This window comes from Thrips palmi, unplaced genomic scaffold, assembly GCF_012932325.1.
Source record: "Thrips palmi isolate BJ-2018 unplaced genomic scaffold, TpBJ-2018v1 HiC_scaffold_19, whole genome shotgun sequence".
Classification (NCBI taxonomy): domain Eukaryota; kingdom Metazoa; phylum Arthropoda; class Insecta; order Thysanoptera; family Thripidae; genus Thrips; species Thrips palmi.
In genome coordinates this window covers 2360896-2373149 of record NW_023144628.1, presented here as the reverse complement: position 1 = coordinate 2373149, position 12254 = coordinate 2360896, and the positions used below count along the sequence as shown (strand labels likewise).

The window sequence follows — 12254 nt, the reverse complement described above, 5'->3', positions numbered from 1 at the left end:
CCGAAGTGATAGGGCACACTGCCAATTGCCGATATACGTTTCCGGCGCTGGCACGGCCAGCCCGTACCGTACCGGTTGGCCCTGCCTTTGGCCTGCCTTTGGCCTGCCCGCGCGGACGGGGCGGACAGGCGGGCGGCGAGCGCGCGAAATTTCAAAAGTCTTTAAGCCGGATGCCATTGAATGCAAGATTAATACGTGCAGCGCGCCAAACGGCCAAACGGCGTGCCGACTGGGCGGGATATGGAGCGGGCTTCCGGACCAACAAGTCCACAGTATTGTTCGGCTTTGTTGTACCGGCCATGGGCCCGGGCCTGCCACGGGCCCGCCATGGGCCTGCCATAGGCGCACGCAGCGAGGCCGCGGGGCCGCACTCTCAAAAAGAAAACTTTACGATGCTCGGCCATTGCGCGCTTTTCCGGTGCTGGAATTTCAATTTAAAGCGTGTCCCGTACAGTTTGTTTACTGTTTCGAAAAGTGTAAAGTTGGTAGGAGTGAAATCAATTTTCTTAGGTTGGCAACAATCCACGCTGGGGCACAGTGTTCTCGTTCGATTTTTTTGCGGGGGGGGGGGAGCCAGGAGGACAGACCATGAGGACGTATTTCCTGAAGTCGTCGAGGCCTCTGGTCTTGACCCCCACGGCCCACAGTTTTTCCGACAACATACCATAAAATTACTCAGTGAAAACCCGACTAAAAATCAGTTGTTTACGATGAAAATCGGCTCAACTTGCGTCATTATTCAAGTTGATTATCTGACAGTGCCTCGCGGCGGGGGAAAGGGGTAATCAGTGCTGTGTAAACCACACGCGAGTGCGCCGCACCGCGCCGCACCGCGCCGCAGGCATCGGGGGGCGCACACTGGACAGGACCGGGCAAACAAAACGTGCAAGCCACAGCGACAGAGCGTCGCGTAAAAAGAATGCCTTGTCTTTAACGAAAAAAAACAAAAAAAAAACAAAGAAACAAAAAAGGAAAACACCATCTTGTTTGTGTGTGTCCAGGGGTGGAAACGCTAGGGAGAACGAGAGATGGCGCCAGGCGCTGACCGTAACGGCAGCGGCCTCGCCTCCAAGCTCCAAGCCCAGCCAGGCGGACACGCCACCCGCCCCGCCCCGCCCCGCCCCGCCCCGCCCCCCCCGCCCCGCCCCGCCCCGCCCCGCCCCGCCCCGCCCCGCCCCGCCCCGCCCCGCCCCGCCCCGCCCCGCCCCGCCCCGCCCCGCCCCGCCCCGCCCCGCGACGTCCAGGTTCTGTTTGTCCTTCCAGGCCATCGGCAATCGCACTGACGGTAGGGAAGGGACGGCGGGGACGTCGCGCTTCTGTTTGGATACCTTTAATGACCACCTGGACGCGCCACACGCACACGCGCGCGCGCGCGCACACACACACACACACATACACACACACACACACACACACACACACACAAAAGCGTGCACCTATTGCCCAGTTCCGATGTGGGTCCCCACTGCGCTCCCGATACATCAGAAATAAAAGCTTTTGCGTGCGGCACTGCAGCAGGACGCCAAGATGCAAACCAATTTCGTTCGACCGTGGCGGCAGAGGCGGCCCAGGCGGGCGGGGGTGTTTGCTTTCCATTTACAGAAACTCAAGACGGCCCCGAATAAGGATGGCGCAGTGGCTGGGCGACGGCACAAAAAAAAAGAGGGGAGGAAGGACAAAGTGACATCGTCAAGTGTAAATATTGTTGTTAATGCCTCTGTTGTTGTTGTTGTCGCGGAAATAAAAGCCGCCGCCAACGAATGACTGACCAGGACGTCGAGGAGGCCGTCGAGGAGGCCGTCGAGGACGGCGTCGTGGCGGCGGGGGAAGTTTATTCCGGGGGCGAACGTGATTCGGCGAGACGACCGGGCCGCCCTGATGAAAATCCGACTGAGTCGAAACGGGCCGCCGGCCGACCCGGGGAATATAAATAAAAATAAAAATATAATCCTCTTGGCTCGTCAGAGGAGGCCTTCCGGGACCGGCGGCTGTGGCGGCAGAGACGCGACCTCCTCGGAGCGGCCTGCACACCGCGGGACTCAGCGGGGCGAGAGGCGCGGGGTAATGAGAGATGATCCTTCGGTCCAGTGCCCCCCCCCTCCAGCCGCCACCTTGCCGTCGTGACGTCAGGCCGCACCGGTGACGTCACGGAGCAGCAGGGCCCACTTCTCCTCTTCCACCCCCACCACCGCCGCAATCGAGGTGGAACGTCACTTACTCCGTTACCTCTCTCGCCGCACGCGCGCAGTCAAAGAACCCGCCAAGCACAAAAAAAAGCGGGAAAAAAGAAGGGAGCGCCGACTAATTTCCCCTCACGGACGGGGCGCCGCCACCGCAGCGACGTCCACGCAAAACTTATTATATTGGAAGTTTCGCACAACTAAATTCATCAGAGTGGTTTTGCGATTCGCAGCGCCGCGACCCCTCCGCCGCGCCGCCCCACCGCCTGATGGCGAGTCAGATTATGCAATTGACTAACTAAATAAGCGCACCCCGTCCCCGGGGAAGGGGGAGGGGAGGGGGGCCTTCACTCATCTCCGAGTCTTGGCGCGCTTTACGGCGCCACACGCGGTATGTGGGTCACGACGGACGGACGGACAGACAGACAGACAGACAGACAGACAGACAGACAGACAGACAGACAGACAGACAGACAGACAGACAGACAGACGGGCAGGCATACAGACAGACAGACAGACAGACAGACAGACAGACAGACAGGCAGACAGGCAGACGCGCTAAATACGCGCGGGCCGTAGCGAACTGCGCAGTGATAAGGCGTCGCGGAGCTGGCAGTGCGTACTAAAACGGCGATGAACTCCCAGCGACGCGAGCGTCGCGATCCAGTGCGAGTGGCGAGTGGGCTGCAGCCGAGGCTCCAGGCCACTCCAGGCACTCCAGGCCGCGCCGTGCTCAGCGCTGACCATTTGGCATTACAGCGGCCCGACCTGGAGCGGAGCGGGGCCGAGCCGAGCGGGCTCCCTTCCAGCAGCTACTTTCCTTTCTCTTGGGGATGCAAATCCAGCTTTGATGCCGGGGGAGGGGGCGGGGCGGGGCGGCACCGCAGACTCGTCTCGCTCCAGTCCCCCATGGTCCCCCACTTCCCCGGCGGCGGCCTCGGCGGCCTCGACGCGGCTCCACAGCGCATCACTCGCGGACGTATATCATAAGCCGTGATCTCGAGCAGGGCGAGCTCTCGAAAAGTTGCGGAGCCGAGCTAAGGCTGTTGGCACGCTACATTTACATGTGGGGGCGGGGCGGGGCGCGACCGCGGGCGACGTGCACGCGAAACCAGCGGAAACTCGGCCCTGACAAATGGCAGCGCGGCGCAGCGCCGCCGGCCACGCAGTAGTGTGTGTAGGTTTCGCCAAGCGGCGGCATTTTCCGCGACGCGCGCGCACCGCGCGAAGAAGGCCGTCACCTTCGCGTCCTTTGCGTCCTCAGCGCGTGCGTCAGGCTGCCAAACACACCAACGACACACACACACACACACACTCAGACCGGAAAGGCCTCTGAAAGGCCCTAGCGTCACTGATTGGCCAATCTGCATTGCGCGGTATTAGCATAGTGTTAACGGCTGCTGCCCTGTCAGCGCGCTGCCCCGGCTGCCGAGGGGGTAAACACTTCAAGAAATCGTGTACAGACTACTCGGTATTACGCTGTATTACTGAGGTATTACACGTGTATTACGGCCTCAAAATGCAAAAATTTGGCACATTTGACCCGAAAAAGTTATTACGACCCCGTGTATTACGCGTAATACACGGTTTTTGTGTACAGGGTATTACGCGAGTGGTTACCCCCTCGCCGGCTGCCCCTTGCGGATGTACGGGCCAGTCGTCCAAGCGACACACACACACACACACACACACCACACACACACGCCAGCACGCGCCCTGCTTGTCCGCTCGCCCCCCGCCAGTGTGTCGTACACGCTGCCTCGGTGGCGGCCATGGCGGCACGGGACGGCCGGCTCTTGCTCTGGCCGCTCGGACCGATCGCCCGAACGGGGAGGGGGAGGGGGGACTGGGACGGGACTGACTGATGGAGAGAAAATACGAGCGGCTTAGGTAGGGGGACGCTCCAGTTGGCAGCGCGACGCATCCGTTCGTTCCTGGAGAAGAAACTCTTTCTCCGGCGGGGAGGGGAGGGGGAAGGGTGACACGCTGACGCTGCCGGGCAGCAGGGCGACTTGCACGTTCCGGACGAACAAGCAAGCCATGGCCCTGAGCCGGCCAGGCGGGCGGCGAACTCCACCGCGCGTCGTCACATCGCACCAGAGGCCCCTCGGCTCTCGACGCCCCCGCCCCCATGGTGGTCCCCGCGGTCCCCGAGCTCTGCGACCTCGGCCGGTTTAAATTCCCGGCCAGGGCGACTGCAGCCCCAAATGATCCCCCTTTGACCGTCGGTATGCGCCACCACCCCGCCCCGCCCCGTCTCGCAACTGTGAGCGTGTTTGATGGCGAACTGGGAGTTAGTGACATGCGGTCGCCCCCCGGCCCGCCCCACCCAGGGCCAGAGGGTCAAAGGGAACAGGCCGGCCCGAAGCAGATTAATAGTATTAACTGGAACCGCGCGCACCAGGGCGGGGCGTGGCGTGGCGGGGCGTGGCGGGGCGTGGCGGGGCGTGGCGGGGCGTGGCGGGGCGTGGCGGGGCGTGGCGGGGCGTGGCGGGGCGTGGCGGGGCGTGGCGGGGCGTGGCGGGGCGTGGCGGGGCGTGGCGGGGCGTGGCGGGGCGTGGCGGGGCGTGGCGGGGCGTGGCGGGGCGTGGCGGGGCGTGGCGGGGCGTGGCGGGGCGTGGCGGGGCGTGGCGGGGCGCACAGCGTTCATATCGTGCACGCCCAGGCCGCGGCCGCCGCTAAACAAAGGCAGCGCGCGCGCCGCGCCTTGCGGAACGAGCAACGAGGCGAAATAACACGATGCACGACGACGTTTCCCCGAATGCAATATTTTACTGCGCGGAGCAAGCGGTGGGAAAAAATAGGGCGCCCTCCCCTCCCCCCCCCTTCCGCGAGCGCGCAATCAGCCTACGTATTCACAGCCAAATTGTGGCGCTGGAGGAACGCTTATTATTTGCAGGAAGGCGGTCCCGCCGTCTCGCTCGCACCCTTGCGGGGCGCCGCGCGAGTGCGAGAGAGGCAGAGCGTTCGCGAGCAGCCAGGCAGCAGCGAGGCAAAATCAAGCCGGAATACGGAATGTTGTTGCGCTGCCCGAATGGCCTGAACGGCATCGCGGCTCGTTTTGGCACTCATCTTGATTTAATCCGTCCCGCTTTCCCGGCCGGTCTTCCTTGTTCCATCGATTACACAACGGTGACGTCAGCGTGTTTGCGGCGCGCCCGGAGGGGAGGGGGAGGGGGAGGAAGCCGCCCTGCTCGGGTTGCACGTCAAACTGTGACGACACACACACACAAACCGATTTCGCCGGCAAGCCCCGCCGGTGGAAGCGCCTGCGGTCGGCGGGGTAGGCAAGCCCGCCGCGCTGCCCTGCTCGACGGGACGGCCTCGGACATGCTGCATTGCCATGACTAGAGTTTTGGCCACCTGCGCTGGTCTTTTGGCCCACTGTGGGGCGGCGTGGTCCATCCCCTGCCCCGGCGGGCACGGAACTCACCCTCGCTGTCCACCCCCGCGCGGTGCGGTCCCGGTGGGTGCCGACCAGGAAACCGCCCCGCTGCTGGCGAGGCCTGGCTGGGCCCGGCGTGGCATGTGTCAGCCGGCAGACAGGAATAACCGAGGCGACGGCCAAATAAGCGAGCCACAGTAACGGAAGAAAAACAAGCAAACAAAAAAACAAAGTCAAAAAAATCACGCCAGATACCGCGAAACGGGCAATGGCGCGCGCGACTACGTCAGCAGCGAGGAGGATTCAAGCGGAGCCGGGTTGGTGTGTGTGAGAGAGGGTGAGAGAGGAGGGTGTGAGAGGTAGAGAGAGGGAGGGTGGGCGGGTGTTGCGAGAGCAGCCAGCAATCAGAGAGAGCGCTCGGTCGGTCGAGGCCCGAGGCTGATTCGCGTGGTAATCACCAAGGAATGCGGCCAAAGACCACCTGCTAAAGTAAGGCCCCGCCCACCACCACGACCACCACCACGACCACCATCACCCCGCCTCCGCACGCACAAGTGCGAGAAGCAGGTCAGCGCGGGGAGGAGGCAAGGGGGAGGCCAAGTCCGTCACCCGGACGCCGAGATGGAATCTCCGGGTGCGCTCAGCCCACGCCGCTCTAAGCGGGTCCGCGCCGCGCCGCGCCCAGGGCGCCACCACCGGGGGAAGTCTTGCAAGCAAATGGGCCTCACGACCTCAAGCCCCGCGAATGCGAGTGGAGTGGACCCATTACGTCGGTTAACCGACCATTACCGGCCAGCGAGGCACCGCACGGACCCGCCACCGCGCGTGTATGGGCGCGTCCGTGTGGGCGAGTTGTCAGTGTGTGAGTGCTCGCCGGTGGAAGAATGCAGGGCGACACGAGTGAGTGGCCCGTTTGAAAACAGCCCGAGTGGACAGCGACGCGACCCGACACAGGCTCGCTTTGCATCGTGCTGTCGGAGAGAGGAATCCACCGAGCGAGAGATGTTGCGTGCGACCCGCGGGCTAGGCCGCGGCCACTCCGAGTAACGCGACACCGCGGACCGCGGCTTTGACAGCGCGCTGATGACGCTCTGTCTCTCTCCCACCCCCCGCGGCACGCCCCGCGGGTGCGAGAGAGACAGACAGACGAAAGCACTGCGGCGCGACGGACCTGCAAGCCGGGAGATAAATTGAGTTGCAGACGCGAAACGCGAGAGTGTGGCGGCAACAAAATGTGAAGTGCACACGGAATTAACCGGATCAATTAATAACGGACAAGCGCTGTGCGCAGCATCCAACAACACGAAAAAATAAACTGCAGCTAAAAGCAACCAAAAATAAAATTTGATTACTATTTTAAAAAACTAGCGAAACCCCAAAGCGAAAACAAAGGAATCCCTAAGATTTTCAATGGTATTTCGAGTCTTTTCGAGCAGGCCGTCGATCGATCGAACACAACGTGCGATAGATCGATCGGTGTATCTCATTGGCAACGGCCCATTCTCTTCGCGCGCGCGTCGAGCGCGTCGAGCACTCCATGGATAGCATTCCGAAGAAGGAGCGCGGCCTGTGCTCGTGACAATGGGGCAGCGCGCACAGCCAGCACTGCCAGCACAGCATTCCCAATCACTCAGCCGCGCGCGACAGGCGGCACACTACTGCCAGTGTGTGAGTGTGTGTGTGTGTGTGTGAAGTAGTTCTAGTTTGGCGAGTAGTGAGGCCCTTGCGCCCTTGTGCCTGCCAGGATAGTGAAAACAGAGTTTCGCCCGCAAGTGATAAGACATGGCCGTGGCAGGCAGCGCTGCTGGGGGCGCGGGGCGGGGCGGGGCGTGCCAGTTCGCCCGCGAGGGTTCGCCGCGGTTCACAAAGGGAGTCCTTGCTCCCAGCCACACACATCTAGATGCGCCATCTACGTCTCCCGGGACAGCTGCTGCGGCATGTCGCGATTCCCTCAATGCATCAACCTTCCCGGGGGCGGCGTGCCCTGGGCAGCGCGCGCGCGCCAACTCGGATGGCGCCCCCTCCCCTCCCCCTTCAAGTGTCGCGAGGGGCGCTACCTAGGCGTTGTTGCCATTCATGTGCTAGCACACTGCCGAGCGTCGCGGTGTGGGAACAGCGAGAACACATCAACTATCTCCCCAGGCCATGACGAAACAAAAATGAGGCATCCGTGCCTCCAGCCCCGCCTAATGGTGTGCTGTCAGGTGAGCCGATAGTACAAGCCGCGGGGCCACGTGCCAGCCTTCGCACACACTCGCCGTGTGTGTGTGTGTGTGTGTGTGTGTGTGTGTGTGTGTAACAGGCTGCTGCCGATCGCGCACGCTCCTTAAAAAGGGAACCGCGCACGTACGACAACATTATTCCCCGTCATACACGCTGCGCGCCGCGCCGAGCCTTGCCGACCTGCGCTGCGCGTACATGGTGGGCGCACAGCACCGCCGGCCGTTGTTCAACTTGACGCAAACAAGGGCACGGGGCAGCCAGCGCGCCAGCGGCCCCGGGCCGGAGGGCGGTGGATAAGAAAAGAGCACGGCCAAGGGGTTTAGGGTAGCAAAACAGCTGCTGCTCGCTCTGGCCCCGGCGAGGGCCCCGCCGCGCCCCGCCGCGCCCCGCCACGCCCCGGCGAGGGCCTCGGCCGCTGATTGGGCGCGCTTTGTTTGTCCGGCCGAGGCCGCGGCGGGACGCGGCGGTCTGATCAGACGTCTGCGGGCGCCGTCCCATCTGGCGGTGCTGCCGGCCCCGGCCCCGCCCGCCTGGACCGCCTCGCCCGCGCCACTGTTTGTGCGTCGTCAGCGCGGCGGGCGCGCGCGATGCCCGATTTCGCAAACGCCGTCGCAAACGCCAACCCGCGCCCCGCGCCTCGCGCGCGTTTTCGCCGACCTGACCGAATCCCACCGATCATTAGCGGCTACTGACGGAATTGCTGACGCTGTTGCGGGCCGCGGCGGCAGCGCGCTAGCGGCGCTAGCCTTGGCGGCAGCGGATACGGGACTCCAGCCAGACCCATTCCGAGATACGCATTCTGTCTCGCTCGCACTCGAGGCGTCCAGTGTAGGTGTGAGAGAGACGGAGCGACAAAAACGACTCTCGGAGTCGGTCTGCAGCAGGGCGGCGGCGCGGTGGCGAGGCCACGGCACCCAGCGGGCCCACCCATCATGGACCGCACTAGGCCGGCCAGGCGGGCCAGGCCCACAGGGCTGATAACTGGCCCTTGTTTTTACAAACGCCGGAGGGGGAAGGGGCACACCACTGTCCCCCGGCAACAGCAGCCAGCCAGCCCGCCCACCGAGGCACAGTGGGTCAGAAGACCGGTGGGGGACGGCCAAAACTCTGGACACGTTTTGAGCTGCGGAGTCGCTGAACAGGACTCGAACCGAGCGTGTGGCCCCACCTATGGACTCACCGTTCAGAGAGCGATGCATGGGTGGGATGACACGTTAGGTTCGAGCCCCATTTAGCGACTCTGGAGCTCAAAACGCGTTTCGAATTTTGGCCGCCTCGGCCCACCGTGCGAGGGCCAGCGCAGCCCGGCCCGGCCCGGCGGCCCCGAACGGTTCTTTTCGAGTTGAGAACTACTCCTGCAGTAAGAGGGCCCCAATTACTGCGAGGGAAAATCCACCGCACGGCCAACTCGCTCGCCATTCAGCGCGCGGGCTGGACGAGCGCTTCGCAGGCCCACTGCTCTGCCTCTCTCGCACCCATGAGAGAGACAGAGTGAAACGACTCCTCGGAACCAGCCTGCGAGCTTCCGACTCCAAACGGTGCAGCCCTACGATCGGCTCAGTTCATACTTTCCGTACGGAAAGGGAGCGGCCGAAATCCTGGGAAAAACTGATTAAAATGCCCTCATCTGCCCCGAGGCCTCCCTATGTAATAAAAACTCGCTTTCAAATCACGTCACGACCCGCCATGAATCGGCAGAAAATAATCAATGCCCCTCGTAACTAACGAGACACGCCAGCCAACTGCACTGGAAAAACGACACTCATTTGCATCCTTTTGGTGCAGTGAAAGTGACACAAAGGAAAGGGGGCCCTCGGGCGAGCCCAGCGTGCGCCGCCGACAGCCTTTTAAGAACACAAAAGGGGGCAAAACACGAAGAAAAGGGTTGGAAAATATTCCATCGACCTCCCGCCGTCTTTTGAAGTATGGACCGGACAAGCCCGGGCTATGGGCTGGGGTGCGGGGTAGGGGGCGAGCGACGACGAGGCGGAAGCTTGACCAGACCATCTCAAAGCCAGGCGGCCAGCCAGCCAGGCAGCCAGGCAGCCAGGCAGCCAGCCAGCCAGCCAGCCAGCCAGGCAGCCAGCAAGCCAGGCGGCCAGCCAGCCAGGCAGCCAGGCAGCCAGCCAGGCGGTCAGCCAGCCAGCCAGCCAGGCAGCCAGCCAGCCAGGCAGCCAGCCAGCCAGGCAGCCGGGCAGCCAGCCAGCCAGCCAGGCAGCCAGCCAGCCAGGCAGCCAGCCAGCCAGGCAGCCAGCCACGCCGGCGTCCAGCAGAGATCCATTTGTATGCATTCTCGCTCCAGTTGGACGGGGGCGTCGCCGTCGTCGCGCTGGCGGTCGGTCCTCGCGCCACTCTCTATGCAAACGCGCCGCCCCGCCGAGCGGCCGCGCCTTGGCCGCGCCCCGAACGGACGCGAGACGAGGCACGCCACTGCAAAGCGCTAATTAGCAGTGCACTCTCGCGCACCGGCGGCCAGAGTGTCCAATCGGGCGGTTGGTAGCAACCGCTCGGTTTGTGCGCAAGAGAGACAGAAGATTCGGAACTAGCCGAGGCAGCCGAGGTGCATTCGGGTGATTCGGGCCGACTCCCGAACGGCTGCCGAACTCATGAGTGCGTCCGTCCCGCCGTCGTCAAATACGCAACGGTTGACGGGGAACCGCTCGGGCCTTCGGTTCGGTTCGGGTGTAACCGAACCGAAGCGGCCGGCGGGCGGTTCGGGTCTAACCGAAGGCATGCTCGGCGGTCGAACGGTTGCTACCAACCGCCCGATTGGACACTCTGCCGGCGGCTGCGGTAACGTCATCGAAGCACGGCGACGGAAAAAGCAAACAAACAGACAAAACACACGGACACAAGTGACCGACTGTGCAGTGCGGTGCTCTCCTGATGCGCAGGGGACCGTAACGCCACTGTACTGGTCGGCCGCGTTTTATGGATACGTCTCCGTATACCGCAAGCGTGCGCTCAAACATTGTAGTATTTTATCCGCGATGGTGACGTGCATTGCGCAGCGCGCCGTCACAGCACTGTCACCAGTGCAGGCGGGGCGGGGCACGCCATAAATTACCGGGCTGCTGTTTTCTTCCTCGTTCGGTCACGTGAGCCGCGCTGCGCGTTATCGGACGCCCCGTTCAATCATGCCGGAAGGGGAGGGGGGAGGCCCCGCGGGGGGCAATGGATGTTCGACCAGCTTATCAGTGAACGCGCGCCACGGTGCGCCGCGGGCGGCAGGGCGGCCGGCGCGGCACACGCGCGGCACACGCGCGGCGTCCTGGAATCGAATTTGCTGCAGGGAGATGATGGTTCAAGAGGCCGCGCTGCCGGGCCGCCGGTGCTCTCCCTCTCAAAGGCAGCGGGAATAAGGGAGAAGGGTTCCGCGGCGGCAAGGCTTCCGGTCGCTGGAATCATCCCACGGCTTCCGGGATCATCCCGCCGCGCCCGCCGCCGCGCCCGCCACGCCCACCGCCCAGTCGTCAAAAATAATGGAAGCAGTCGGGGCGGAGGTGGGGGATGTCTCCCTGCATAAAGGCCTATCTGAAAAGCGACCGCCAACAAAGGCCGATCCACTGTAGAGCCCGGTGGAGCCTGTGGAGAGCCGCACAACAATACAGCCAGGTCTGACTTTGGGTCGTGAAGTGAAACGGTCAACATTTTTTGGCAAAGTTAAGATTTTTATACCAAAATTTTTTCCAGAAAGTGAAGAATAATTTCGACAAAACAATGTCGGTTTGGCCTTGTCGGCGAGGTGGTCCGGGTCGCGGCTTCTGAGAGTGCACACCCTTCGGGCGGAGTGTGGTCCGGGAGGCACTCCACGCCGTGCTCGCCACTCCAACGGGCGGTAACCGGCGAGGCGTCGGGACGTCGGACCGCGCACGGCGTCGAGCCAAGGGGTAACCAACTATAGATTTTCATGTACACTGATTATATTTAGAGTATGATTACATGTGATTTCTTTTGATTATTTTAGTATTTATCACTGATTATAGGAGGTTATTATGTTGATTTGGGAATATTGGGGATTATTTGAGCGGCGACCTCAGAAAGCTGTTAAAGTGTCGGAAATTCAGGGTGACTTTGGGCAGCCACTGCGTCAAATTTAGTTGCGGTCATAGGCCTTCCTCGACGCCTTACTATTCTGAAGACTCTACTCTTTCATGCCCCGCCTGGGGAAGGCTTTGACCGCTGATAGTTTGGGAGCAGTGGTCTCGCAAAAATGGCCAAAATGTGACTGAATTTCAGAAAATCACCGATTTTGCTGACTTTGAGCGGTCACTGCGTCCAATTTAGTTGCGGTCAAAGGCCTCCCTCGACGCCTTACTATTCTGAAGACCCTACTATTTCATGCCCCGCCTCGGGAAGGCTTTGACCGCTGATAGTTTGGGAGCAGTGGTCTCGCAAAGATGGTTAAAAGTGATTGAATCCCCGAAAGTATGATTGTCATTTCATTGGAAGATGTTGATTATTTC

The 12254-nt window shown here is 62.3% G+C and overlaps 1 protein-coding gene across 7 annotated transcripts in view; it reads right to left on the bottom strand.

Annotated features, from left to right (window-relative positions):
* LOC117645970 (disintegrin and metalloproteinase domain-containing protein unc-71) overlaps window positions 1–12254 on the bottom strand; it is a 174578-nt gene that overhangs the window by 115018 nt on the left and 47306 nt on the right. The gene's annotated exons all lie outside the window — the stretch shown is intronic.